Genomic DNA, 14,274 nt, shown 5'->3' with positions numbered 1-14,274 from the left:
CAATTGGACATGGGCAATGGGCTCTAGATCTCTCTGTGGCTATCTAAGGTGGTCCCCAGTAGTGGGACCAGACCAAGGAGGGCTTTGTGGGGGAGTATTCGATGCTCTATAGAACTCCATAAGTGTACGTTGGTGTGTGGTTCCGTGTCTCTACTCTGCTGGGTCTGTAAGAGATGCTCTCTATGGTAGCATAGCTCTAGCAAGGAAAGCTCGAAACATCTCTGATCTCGGAAATCTGTAACCTTGGATAGTGGCCCAAATCCCTCTTTGAACAAGCAATAGAAGCACCCTCAAATCTCATAGTACATTGGGCATCTACATAAATAGTGCTCCTCTGTCTCTCGCTCAAGCTAACAAGCTAGCAAATCCTACCCTCCGAGAGAAGGAGGTCTACGTTGTATCTACTTGTCTCAATCCAGAGCTGGTGTGAGGATGTATGGAGTTGCCCAATGGCACATCATACACCACAAGACAGGTGTGCATCCGTATATCTCAAGTGAACAACAAAGCCCTCAGGGGATATGTGTAGAAGATGCTTTTGGTAGAAAGCCATCTTTGTCCCTAAATCCTCAATAGGTATCACCCATGTCCTGGCTTTGTGTATCTAAATAATGTCCATCTTGATGATGTGGTTTAGCTCCTCTCAACTAAGCTCCAAGTGGGGGCAATCCAAGCTGTACTATAGTGGTGGGAGGGGATCCATGTGTAATCCATGTGACTGTAGCCATGCCTCTATCCAAGCATACTAGCACTTAGTATCCCCCTGAAATGCTAGTTGTCCAAATGACTCTAGTGTGAGCTAGGGGTATCTCTGTCTCGGCAAGGTCCAAAGCCTATGCAAGAAAGTCACTATCTAGAAGAAGGCCTCTACCACACCACTATAGGTGGTGCCATCTCTGCTCTGATAATCTCATGCGGTACAAAGGGCTTACTTCGAATCATCCGTGAAATCATCAGTATTAGGGGTCTCTCCATCTGCCCCCACCCCTCATATATCTCCTCTCCCTTGGGATAGTGGCTGATTTTGTGTGGCTCTCCTCATGTGGTAGAGGCCGCTCCCCATATGGGGGCCCTATATACAGAAGTGCCGGTGTGACCAAAGTGTCGAAGAGCCAGAGCTTTGTGTGAGGCTCCTAAAACTGTATGCATGCACACTGGCGCTCCGTTGCACCCAGAGTTGCATAGCCTTATGTCAATCTATCCTCTGCTGCTCTCCTCAAAGTGAATCTCGGTCCTACTCCATCTATGAAATGGGGTACTGATTGCCGAATCCACTAGGAAGAAGTGTTAAACACCATAACCTTGGTTTTCCCAAGGTTCACTATGAGATCCCTATCCTCACAAAAGGCCTATAGTGTATCTAGGTGGCCCTACAATACCTCCGGTGTGCTGGAGATGAGGACTATGGCATCAGCATACACTAATATGGGTATCAATGCCCCCCCCAGGCCAACTCCCTCCCCTCCAAGTCCATCAATGTAGTCTGATATCTCATCAATATAGAGGCCGAATAGAGTATGTAAGAGTGGACATCCCTATTTCACCCCAATGGTGATGGTGATCTCCTTCGACAGCCTCCTAGTGCTCATACTTGCCCTGTAACAAATGCGTATTCAAGTAAGCACTCGTTGTCAATCTAGTGAAGTGGTATCTGGGGAATCTTGGGTGGCTGCTCACTGAAGGGATCACCTCATGTTTGGAAGTGATGGTAAACTATAGGTAGGCATGGTCAATTGCCATTACTAGTGGACGAGGGAACACTCTAAAGGACTATATGTCAAGGATGAGGGATCAGGGCCCTAGGAGATAGTCCACCATGCTCGCTCCTAGTCTCAAAATGGGTCCTCCAGAGGGGGCTCCTTTTGTACGTCTAGATGCATGCTTATGTGGAAAGCGTGAGAGCATCCAATCCAGACCATCTAGCCAAGACGTTAAGGATGGCTAATGCATGTGCATCTCCCAAGGCTAGGAGGTGGTCATCATAATGTATGTACTCAGTTGTGTCTTGTGATGTCCAACTGAGCCCCATCTCCTCTAGTGTTCCCTCTCTGTGCATGTGGTCCTCACTCTCAAAGAAGGAAACTTGTCTCTGTGTTGTGCGAGCACTGAAGTCCCCCACCAACAAGACATCTCCAATGCTAGAATAATGCAAAATGTCCTCATATAATGGCAGATATGGTGACTCTTCCCCTTGCAGTGCATATGGAGAATGTGTTGGGCCAAAGTAACACACTGCCTTTTATATATCACAGGGGCAATCTGTGTGTATCCAGATCCACATGAAGCAAGCCTCCTCGTCTCTCCACATGATCTGTACCATGTGCTCTAGCTCCTCCCTATATAGCATAGCTACGACTCCAGATCCTCTAGTCCCCCCTCCTGATTGGGCTCTAAGGCGGCATGTCGTCTCCCATCGATAGTACAGCCTTTTTATCATTGCCATCAAGACAACTATTGAGAGTGGTCAATTGTTGGTAAGGAGAGTTAAATGATTGATAGGTTGCTTAAGAGTCTTCGAACGATTGTACGAGATACCAATCAATTGCATCTTCAAAAATAATTTGGAATTATTAGTATCTCCCCCTAATGTGACTTGAAGGCCATCCCATTCCTCTTTTGCCATTTTTGTGAGATCAAGGTGATAAAGAAGGTTGTTAGAGAGGCCAAGCACAATGATGGCAAGCGCACTCTCATTCTTCTCGAGCCATTCCTAATGAAGTTGTGGGTTGCGTCGAACATGCTCTGGGTCATTAGTGGATACGACCCTCCATGCGCCTTCTGCATAAGTATGAGCTGAATTTTTGTCTTCCAAATAGAGAACCTGATGCTTGAGAATTTTTAATTGTGATGCTATATCTTGACATACCGATGGTAAATGCCATGGAGAGGGCTCAAATTAAAAAAGGCCCAAAGTTGGTGATAAATTTTTTAGAAATTTTAGGGGGAAAAGAAAATGGGGATAAGATTTGGATAAATTCAAATGACTTGAAATAAGAATTAATGTCTAGTGCAAAAAACCCCAAACTTTATTGACAAAATTTGTGAAATTTTGACCAAATTTTTGAAATCCCCAATTCCATGTGAATAGCCCCTTGACTAAGGTTTAAATGTAACCGGCCTGTTCATTGGAAAGGGTGGTAGTGTATAACCAAAATATATAAATGCTTTCACCCAATTCACAGTCGCCGACTTTACCTGAACTTAAAGACATAGAATCAAGAAGAAATACAGGAAGCTAGAATGCTCCTGTTGCAACACAGACACCCTGTTGGCCCCTAAGTCAGGCGCCCCTTGCGGTATTTCTTTATTCATTAACAAAGGGATAATCCCACAATAACCTGCCTACTTTGTCCCTGTACAAAGTGGAGAAGGAAACACAGTTCCAACCCGATTTCGACACCATAAAGGCAGTACAACTTGACCTGGTCATTATCCCTACTCAATTGGTGCCTCCATACACCTAAACACACTCAATGAAGTGCCTGGTAAGAAATTCAGCATGCTGCATTTTCTGGTTTTTGTCTTTAAACTGCTCCAAAATACATGTACAGTGTCCCTGGAGCTCCCTTGAAGCTTCTGGAGCAAATAGACACCAAAAATGTCCAAAAACCCAAACCTGCAAAAATATACAGCAGGCTGTAATTTCCTGTTTTCGGCCCTGTTTTACCTGCCAATCACTTGTGTGCGTAGCCAGCGGGCTCCCGCACCTTATGGGCCACTTGCCCTTTGAATCCTGCGAGATTTCACGTGAGAAATCTCAGGAAAACAACGTTTTCCACACAAGCATCTGCTTGGGAATGCAATTAGCAAACCCTGTACCTGTTCAAGAGGCTCTTGCCTCGGCAATTATGCATAAACCCACAACATTATACATGATCCATCTGATCAGCCCACAACACTGTACATAATCCATCTGCTCAGATAAGGAGAGAGTGACCTAGGAGGAGCAAGCTCAACCTCTGTACATGAGTCAAAGATGAAGAAGTACCCTCCATAGCTGATGTATTTGCAGCAATCTGCCCTCAGCCCCATGAGTTCCATGCTCCAATCTGCCCCTCATGCATTGAAACTCGTTTTTGTGCTGCTCTCTCTCTCTCTTTTGGGAATTTATGCCCAATTTGTGACACATGGCATACATGTAACAATTTTCCTGTTTAAACCTTTCGGTCTAAAATTCTCTATGATCGGTGCAAAATTTGACCTCGGCATAGACCAGAGAATTAATCCTCGTGCAAAGACGAAGATAATGACGCGAACAGATTCTGGGGTCCAAAAATAGTAACTCCCTAAATTTTAGGAGCTGCTTCCATTGTATCCCCACTAGTCTTCTGACCATCTTTGCAGACTATGGCTACATCCAAATTTGCAATGTAGCTCAACTGAAAGTGAATTTCCACTGATGACCCCACATGGACTAATCTCTTGGAGATTTGTCCATCTTCACTTTGAACTAGTCTCTTCCAAGCTAGTTCTTCAACACACTTGTCCATATACACTTTCACAAGTCTCTTCCAGGCTTGTCAATCTACAGTGCCATGAGTCTCTTCCAGACTTGTATTGGACCTTAACTGTCTAGTCTTGACTCACTGGACATTCCTGTCCGTTCCACGTACTGGCCATGCAACTCAGGCGTTTAGATTTCAAGAGGGATCCTTCCAAAAAGAAAAACCTTATAAAGTAGTAATAAAGAAATCAACAAAAAGGTAATAGTTGTCACAGTCTTGTGACATACCTCCCTCTCGAAATCGCAAACGTCCTCGTTTGCATGAATGTCATACATGCTTCCAGCTAACCCAGTGAACTTACACTTGGCAGCACATATACAACACATACATGCTATCAGTCAACATTGTGTACTGAACACACTGATAACACATGTATGTTCTAACTGTGAAACATGGCAGACTATCATCATGTAACTCCACATCACTGTTTCCAGATATAGTGGCCGGTACACCACAATGATATCCCCATAGTGGCAAATTCTCATTTGATGACTCCACATCACCCTGACTAGAGATCTAGTGGCCGGTACATCAAAATGATATCCCCGCTAAGTCAATTCACAGAATACATGCCCGATCGAGTAACCATTGTTATAACATGTATTCAATTCAATAGAAGTAAAAACTGTATTCTTGCAAGCAATACTTACTTCTTTAGCACTGAGAAAACCATATGGACACAATAAGTGTTAACCTGTACAAAATCTGTTTCTGTACATAATTTCTTTCTTGAGCAATTGTCACTTTGACAATCTATTTCAACTTAGAGATAAAAGGGGTCAAGGTAGGTTGCAAGCGAAATGCTTCAAGGTAAAGTTCCAACACATTAGGTGACTCTGCAAGTTCACCTTCGTCCATCCACTTAGCATCTATAGCTGGATAGTTCTTGAACTTAACCAAATACCTTCTAGCAACCTTGCCTTTCACTTTCCTTTCCTTGTGTGCCAGTACCTGTTCTGGAACAAGAATTTCATCAAGTTCCTCAACTTCGGGCTGTTCCTCAGCTGGCATATCTTCTGGCACATCACCCACATAGGGTCTAAGAAGACTTACATGGAAAGCATTATGAATCTTCCAATTGTCAGGCAATTTCAGCCTATAGCTGACATCACTAATCTTCTCTGTTACTTGAAAAGGCCCATAGTATTGCATACTAAGCTTAGTGAAAAGACTTTCCTTGCCTTTCCGCTTCTTTAAGCATGCCTTTTCAAACCGCAACAGTACCCAATCACCAGGTGAAAATAACAATTCATGACGGTGATGATCAACAGCTTTCTTTTGCTTTGCCTAAGTCCTTTCAAGGGCATGCTTAACTTTCTGATACATCTCATCCATACTCTGCACATACTGATCTGCCTGAAAGATCTTATCCTTTGTATGCAAAATGAGAGGAACCTTTTTACCACCTTCAACAATTTCAAAAGGGGCTTTGCCTGTTGACGAATGCATAGTATTATTGTATGTATACTCAACCAAAGGCAAATACTACTCCCACTTTGACTTGTGCTCTAACACATAGCACTTAAGCAGATCCAAGGCAATAGAATTTTCCTCTTCTGACTGTCCATCAGTCTGTGGATGAAATGACGATGAAAACTTAAGCGTTGTGCCCATGTTCTCAAATATGCCTCTCCAGAATAGACTTGTCATCCGTGGATCACGGTCACTGACAATAGACTGTGGCATACCATGATACTTGAAGACATTGTACATAAACAAACGTGCCATCTGATATGGTTTTATCTTCTTCCTAACAGGAATGAAATGAGCCTGTTTGCTAAACCTGCAAATAATAGTCCATATCCCATCATTTCCTGTCTGTGTCCTTGGAAGATCAAAGATAAAATCCATAGCTATGCTTTCCCATGGTTTATCTGGAATAGGCAATGGCTGTAAAAGCCCTGGTGCTTTTTGCCTGTCAAACTTGACCTTCTAGCAAATCAAACACTGCCGCACAAAAGCATCCACGTCTCTTCTCAAAGTAGGCCAATAAAAGAATGTCTCTATTGCTTTGACTGTTGCATCAATACCACGATGCCCTACATACGATGGAGAAAATCTCTCTGTCATAACTTTCCGTCTCAATGGCATAGTCACACATAGTCTACCATGCATCAACATGAAACCATCCTTGAGAAGATAATGCTCATGATGTTGTCCATTGACAAGCTGATCAAAGATCCTTGCAAAATCTTCATCATGAGCATACTGTTCCTTCATATCATCAAGCTCATGATGATAAGGAATTGACACAGCTGAAATTTGTGGCTTCCTTGACAAAGCATCAGCCACAACATTCTTTTTGCCTTCCACATGCACAATCTGAAAATGGAACATTGACAAAAAGTTTGCCCAACACATATGCTTTTCTGACAGCTTAGTCTGAGTTAAGAAATAACGCAATGTCTGATGATCTGTCTGGACAACAAAATCTGCCCCAAGTAGGTAGTGTTTCCAACTAGAAAGCGCATGAATCACAGCCAGCAATTCTTTCTCATAGACCTGCATAGTCTTCTCTGGCCCTCGCAAGATTCTGCTTTCATAAGCCACTACCCGGCCATCTTGCATTAGCACTGCAACAATGCTATTGCCACAGGCATCACATTGGACAACAAATGACTTCCTAAGATCTGGCAGAATGATCACTGGACTAGAAGTCATCTTTTCTTTAAGAAGATTAAAAGCTGAAATCTCTTTCTGTGTCCACTGGAAAGAGACTCCTTTCTTCTGTAAACCATGTAAAGGTGAAGCAATCTCTGCAAAATTGCGAATGAACCTCCTGTAGTAAGAACACAAACCCAAGAAGCTTCTAACATCATGGACAGTCTTCAAATCTGGCCATGTTCTAATTGCTTCAACCTTAGCAGGATCCATTCGGACACCATCCTTTGACACTATGTGCCCCAGGAACTGGATTTCTTCCAAGAAGAACTCACTCTTCTTGCCATTGATAAGCAACCTATTACTGCGAAGCTCATCAAAGACTACTTTCAAGTGTTCTCTATGCTCCTGTTCATTCTTTGAAAAGACAATCATGTCATCAAAGAATGTACCAACAAACTGCCTGTATGGGCGAAAAATCCTGTCCATCATTCGATTAAACATAGCAGGAGCATTAGTAAGTCCAAATGGCATTACCAAGAACTCATAGAGACCACACGTGGTGCTAAATGCAGTCTTATGCACATCCTCTCGCTTAATCCTGATCTGATGGTATCCACTCTTCAAATCTATCCTGCTGAAAATTGACGCTCCTTCCAAACGGTCAAGGATGTCGTCAATTCTTGGAATGGGGAACCTATTCTTGATGGTACTCTTGTTCAACGCACGATAATTCTATGCACATGCGCCAAGAGCCATCCTTCTTTTGCACTAAGAGCACTAGTGAGCAAAAGGGAGATGAACTTGGCTGAATCAGCCCTTTTTCTAACAGCTCATTCACCTGGCTCAATATCTCTTTCTGTTGGGCTGCAGTAACCCTATACGGAGGTCTATTTGGTGGGCTACTGCCTGGCACCAAATCTATCGCATGATCCTCAGACCTCTCTGGTGGCAACTGTGATGGTAATGAGTCAGAAAAACAATCACTGAACTGAGACAAGAAAGCAGACTTGTCTCTATCTAACATAGAGAAATTTGACTCATCATTATCCTTGACATCACGTGCAAAAATCAAGTACGCAGAAAGATGATTCTTTATTACAGATGTAATGGCAAAAGCCGATACAACAGGTACAGACTCTCCTTTAAGCTTCACATCAAGCACATGAGTCTTTCCCCTATGTTCCAAAGTCAGTGTCTTGTTAAAGGCATCCAACACACCATGCTTTCTGAACATCCATGGCATTCCCAACAAGACATCACAGCCTTCCAAGTGGCATGATATAAAATTCTTCTGCATCAACATAAGACTGTATATGAAGACGCAGCTTTCCAAGAATGGGTGTCACAGACTCTGAGTGGCCAGGACATGCCAACCCTGCCTCTGCTGTGTAGCCCATCTCATCTACTCTGATGCCCAAAGTAGAAGCCAACTCTGGTGAGATAAAGTTTGCCTTAGCTCCAGGATCAAAGAAAATGAGTACATGTTGATCCCTAACTTTACCCCAAGCTCTGCAAAGCTCATTAGCATCCGAGTGTGGCTTGTCTCCTAGCATATCTGGCACTAAAGCTGTTGAAAGTTTGGGCTTCTTTCCTTTCCTATCCTCTTTATCATCATCAGCTGGTCTCTTATTCTTGGCCGGACAATTAGACGCAATATGACCAATCTGCTCACAAATAAAGCACTTCCTCTCAGCCATTAAAGCCTTTTTCTCTTCAAGAGACTTGCGCACAAAAGGCTTCTTCTAGTCCTTTGACTGCTGTCCAAAGAACTTGGCTGGCTTCTTCTTGAACTGCCAAGGTTTACCTATGCTTTGAGAAATCTGAGAAACCTGTTTACCAAATGGCTTCTTTGCTGAAAATTTCTCAGATTTGTCCTGTTTAATGCTGCCCCCAAAACCACTTGACTGTCCCAGCAATAATGCATTTCCTGTGCTGGCATTCTCAATTAACTGAGTCAAAGTGGTGACCTTTGTATTTGTACAATAATTCCGGAGTTCCTTGGGCAGCCCGCAGGAGTATTTCTCTATCTGCTTGGTCAATGACACAACCCTGTAAGAAGTGACTGGAAGCAAAGCCTCCCAAAACTTCTTGTTATAATCTTCCAGATCCTTGCATTTAGATGCATCCAAATTGTGCCAAGCTGACATAACATCGATCTCAAATTCATTGGTCAACCAAGCAGAAGCAAATACTTGCTTAAAGTAAGTCCAAGTCGCAGGAGCCTGTCCTTGCATCAACAGTGTACTCCACCACTGACTAGCATTGTCCTTAAGAAAGGTGGCAGCTTTCCGGACCTTAGAAGGCTCTGTAAAGTTCCCTCCTGCAAATGCGGCATCAAACTGCTGTAAGAAAGAGAGAGCCTTAGTCCTATCTTCAAATCCTCGAAAGATGTCAAACTGTACGGCTGCACCACCTTCCTTGTATGGCTTTGGCTTCTCATGAGCCATCAAAGGGTCCGTAGGATATGCCTGTAACATAGGAACACTAACAGGTGGCATGGAAGTTGCCGGACCACTGACTACAGGGCTTGTAGACACAATACTTGCTTGCTGGTTTTGATAACCAGCCATACCAAAAGTGCCCTATGGCATGCCAAAACTGCCCTGAACTCCCTGAAATCCAGGTTGCATGCCTATATTGCCATACATGGGGTTTGGCATAAAACCCTGTGTACCCCCAAACACTGTTCCTGGTACATAAATCTGGTTTCCAGGCACATAACCAGCCATACTCTGAAATACAGATCCACCTCCAAAGTACCCAGGATGTACAGAGGTCGGTCGGAAAACTTGTGGTAAAGCCTGAAAACTGCTTCCCTATCCATTTAAGCCAACATTTGGCTGCTGTAAAGTGGCGAGCTGAATTGGCAATGCCTGTGTAACTAGCGTTTCCGCCACCTGTTCCTGGACAGTCGGAACCAACCTTGGAGTCTCCATTGACTCCGCAAGCTGCCTTGGTGTTTCCACTGAATCTGCAGCATGCTTACCCTTATCCTGGACCTCTACTGGATCCGAAATCTTTGCAGATTGCCCAACTTGCTGTAAAGGAAGGGAGGGTTGCAAAAATGCCAAAAACCTTGGATTCTGCATCACTTGAGTAAACATACTCACAATAGCAACTAACTGAGTCTTGAAAATGTCTTCATCCATAGAAGAAGCCGTAAGAACTTGTGGCTCAACCATAACAGGAGGAGTAACAAACTGTGGAGGTCTAGAAGACTCTCCCACCTCATGAACAACAGGGATCTCCTGTGATGAAGACGCTTCCTCTCTGACGTCTTCCTTTCTATCAGCCATAATGCATAATTCTGTGTCTACACCCAAACAGACCCTGGCTCACTCTTTAGGGAAAAAGTGATTCAAGTCCCGGCAACGGAACCATGTAACCAGCCTGTTCACTGGAAAGGGCGGTAGTGTACAACCAAAATATATAAATGCTTTCACCCAATTCACAGTCGCCCACTTTACCTGAACTTAAAGACACAGAATGAAGAAGAAAAACAGGAAGCTAGAATGCTCCTGTTGCAACACAGACACCCTGTTGGCCCCTAAGTCAGGCGCCCCCTAAGTCAGGCGCCCCTTGCGGTATTTCTTTATTCATTAACAAAGGGATAATCCCACAATAACTTGCCTACAAGCTGTCCTTGTACAAAGTGGAGAAGGAAACACAGTTCCAACCCGATTTCGACACCATAACGGCAGTACAACATGACCTGGTCATTATCCCTACTCAATTGGTGCCTCCATACACCTAAACACACTCAATGAAGTGCCTGGTAAGGAATTCAGCACGCTGCATTTTCTGGTTTTTGTCTTTAAACTGCTCCAAAATACATGTACAGTGTCCCTGGAGCTCCCTTGAAGCTTCTGGAGCAAACAGACACCAAAAATGTCCAAAAACCCAAACCTGCAAAAATATACAGCAGGCTGTAATTTCCTGTTTTCGGCCCTGTTTTACCTGCCAATCACTTGTGTGCGTAGCCAGCGGGCTCCCGCACCTTATGGGCCACTTGCCCTTTGAATCCTGCGAGAAATCTCAGGAAAACAGCGTTTTCCACACAAGCATCTGCTTGGGAATGCAATTAGCAAACCCTGTACCTGTTCAAGAGGCTCTTGCCTTGGCAATTATGCATAAACCCACAACACTATACATGATCCATCTGATCAGCCCACAACACTGTACATAATCCATCTGCTCAGATAAGGAGAGAGTGACCTAGGAGGAGCAAGCTCAACCTCTGTACATGAGTCAAAGATGAAGAAGTACCCTCCATAGCTGATGTATTTGCAGCAATCTGCCCTACTGTTTTTGTGCTGCTCTCTCTCTCTCTTTTAGGAATTTATGCCCAATTTGTGACACATGGCATACATGTAACAATTTTCCTGTTTAAACCTTTCAGTCTAAAATTCTCTATGATCGGTGCAAAATTTGACCTCGGCACAGACCAAAGAATTAATCCTCGTGCAAAAACAAAGATAATGACGAGTAACTCCCTAAATTTTAGGAGCTACTTCTATTGTATCCCCACTAGTCTTCTGACCATCTTTGCAGACTATGGCTACATCCAAATTTGCAATGTAGCTCAACTGAAAGTGAATTTCCACTGATGACCCCACATGGACTAATCTCTTGGAGATTTGTCCATCTTCACTTTGAACTAGTCTCTTCCAGGCTAGTTCTTCAACACACTTGTCCATATACACTTTCACAAGTCTCTTCCAGGCTTGTCAATCTACAGTGCCATCAGTCTCTTCCAGACTTGTATTGGACCTTAACTGTCTAGTCTTGACTCACTGGACATTCCTGTCCGTTTCACATACTGGCCATGCAACTCAAGGGTTTAGATATCAAGAGGGATCCTTCCAAAAAGAAAAACCAAATAAAGTAGTAATAAAGAAATCAGCAAAAAGGTAATAGTTGTCACAGTCTTGTGACATTAAAACCTTACTGAATCAAGGTTTTAATAATAAAATATTATCTTAGTAGGCTTGGCACTGGATGATGTGGCTGAGATGGACCGACTATGATGTTAGAGACCGAGACTTACGTGGCAGATTGTTGCGAGTGTCAGACACACAGGTCAGGTCGGCAGGTCAATGAGTAATACGGTGCATAGCAGGGTTGGAAGATGGCATGCCATCAAGGCATTCTTCTTCTCCACACCACATGGAAAAGCAACCAAACGACTGTAGGCAATAGCATAGGCAATGGACAAGCAAGTACATGGTAGGAGCTGTAGGCAAACTTTGTGACAAGCTGACTGCAGCGTTAGTCAGGAAGCACATGGGCACAACTTGTTGTGCAGGACTGGGTAAGCCACAGCTGACAGACCTAGCAGCAGATGCACAAGAGGCAGCGATTGCTTTTTCTTCTTCTTCTTCTCTTCTTCTTCTTCTTTTGCATTAATGTGCAACAATCCGAGACTAGCTATGCAGTAGGTTAGGTTTTGGACAACAATTGGCGGGTAGCATAGGGTTGAGCTACTAGGGTAGCATAGGTGTCACAACTGGCAGCACATTTAACATGGCAGCTTTGGAGATTGCTCTGATACCACTATTGGGTCTGGGGCTCGTGTGTGACCAGCAGGCTGGGAAAAAGAGAGAGAGAGAGAGAGAGAGAGAGAGAGAGAGAGAGAGAGAGAGAGTATATTAACGTCTCTAAAAGGCCAATGTGGCCTATGAGACCAAAGCAATACATACAATGATGGTGTATTTCTCATCTGGAATGAGAAAAATATGAAAAACATGCCTATAAGACTGAAAAAAAATGAAATAGTGTCCTATAAAAGGGAAACATGTCAATGATCTGAAAGTGAGAGTAGAAAAAGGAAAACTCTCCATCAATGATATGTCTCTTCTCTAAGGAGGTGTATCTCTGCATGGCTGAGGCGTCTCGGCATCTGTCTCCTGTGGCGCTCAAGGATGGCTTTAATTTTTCTGTGGTGTGGATGTCTAGGCCTTCGTCTGGGTGGACGTGGGCGCCTAGACCGGCTAAGTGCCACTGCTCTATCCAAAGGGACACCTACAGAAGATGAGGTCCAATGATGATGTACTCTTGTAGGCTGTGTGGCAGTAGTAGTGGTATCTACCATATTCTGTCGGGTATCAATGAAAAAGTCAGTGACTACTCTCTGTCTATGTGAGCCGAGCTGTGGGGACCTCCTACTCCGTAGAATTGTTGCTTTGCACCTCTGGAGCTCCAAGAGGAAGAATCCCAAGCATCTCTGATCCTCAAACTGCATTATCCGTCTCAAGGGTCCAAAACCCTCTCGAAACAGACAATGGTATCTACCTCGTATGTCATAATATACAGTGCATTGGCAGATGTAGTGTTCCTCTGTATTTGGCTCTCTGTCGCATAGTGGGCATATGCATTGTTCTGTCTGTATACCCTCCCATCTGCCTGTCTCAATCCTCATGTGGTGGGATGAGGTGCGGATCTGACCAATAACTGTGCGTAGTCCATGAGGCAGCTGTGTGTCCATGTAATTGGGTCGGGTGATGAAACCATCCTCAGATACCTGAAGGAAGTGGGTCTGGTAATGTGCCATCCTCGTTCCATGGGGGAAGGGGGGTCGGATCCAGGTCTTCTCCGTATCTAACTTCAATATGTCTGCTCTGATCACATGGTTTAGCTCTGATCGGCTTACGTCAAGTGTAGGGCAATCCAGGCTATAGTCAAAGGGGGGTAGTCTGTCAATCTGCAGCCCATGTAGACTCATCCATGTACTCATCTGAGCATACCAACAATGTCTGTCACCATCTACTGCTAGTTGTCTAGAAGAGGCCAGGGCTAGCCGTGGGTATCTATCTTCGGGGAGCTCCCATAGTCTATGTATGAAAGTCACTGCCTGGACCAAGGCCTCAGCCACCATGGGTGATGCTCCCAACTCAGCTCTGATAATCTCATGTGGGGTCGAGCTCTTCGCTCATATCATACGTGAGATCATCATGACCAGTGGTCTTTCCATATGCTCCCACCCGTCATAGTATTCCTTCTCTGGTCCATCCTGGTCTCCCAAAGGCTGTCTCCTCGTGTGAAAGAGACTCGGACCCCAAATAGCTTCCCCATATAGGAGTGTGGGTGTAACCAGGGTGTCAAAAAGCCATAGTTTGGTGCGCGGCTCATGAAATTGTATGTGAGCACATTGCCTCTCCAATGCACC

At 44.2% G+C, this 14,274-nt stretch overlaps 1 protein-coding gene and 2 pseudogenes across 3 annotated transcripts in view; all 3 read right to left on the bottom strand.

Moving 5' to 3' along the window:
* Positions 1-14,274, bottom strand: part of LOC148033477 (uncharacterized) — a 277,944-nt gene that overhangs the window by 233,373 nt on the left and 30,297 nt on the right. The window lies entirely within an intron of this gene.
* LOC148033479 (uncharacterized) lies at positions 5,259-5,840 on the bottom strand (annotated as a pseudogene).
* LOC148033478 (uncharacterized) lies at positions 5,991-10,405 on the bottom strand (annotated as a pseudogene).

Source organism: Lygodium microphyllum, chromosome 7 (assembly GCF_053477565.2).
Source record: "Lygodium microphyllum isolate KBCC chromosome 7, Lygodium_microphyllum_v1.1.10, whole genome shotgun sequence".
Classification (NCBI taxonomy): Eukaryota; Viridiplantae; Streptophyta; class Polypodiopsida; order Schizaeales; family Lygodiaceae; genus Lygodium; species Lygodium microphyllum.
Note: the sequence above shows the minus strand (reverse complement) of the source record. Positions and strands in the feature narration are given on the sequence as shown.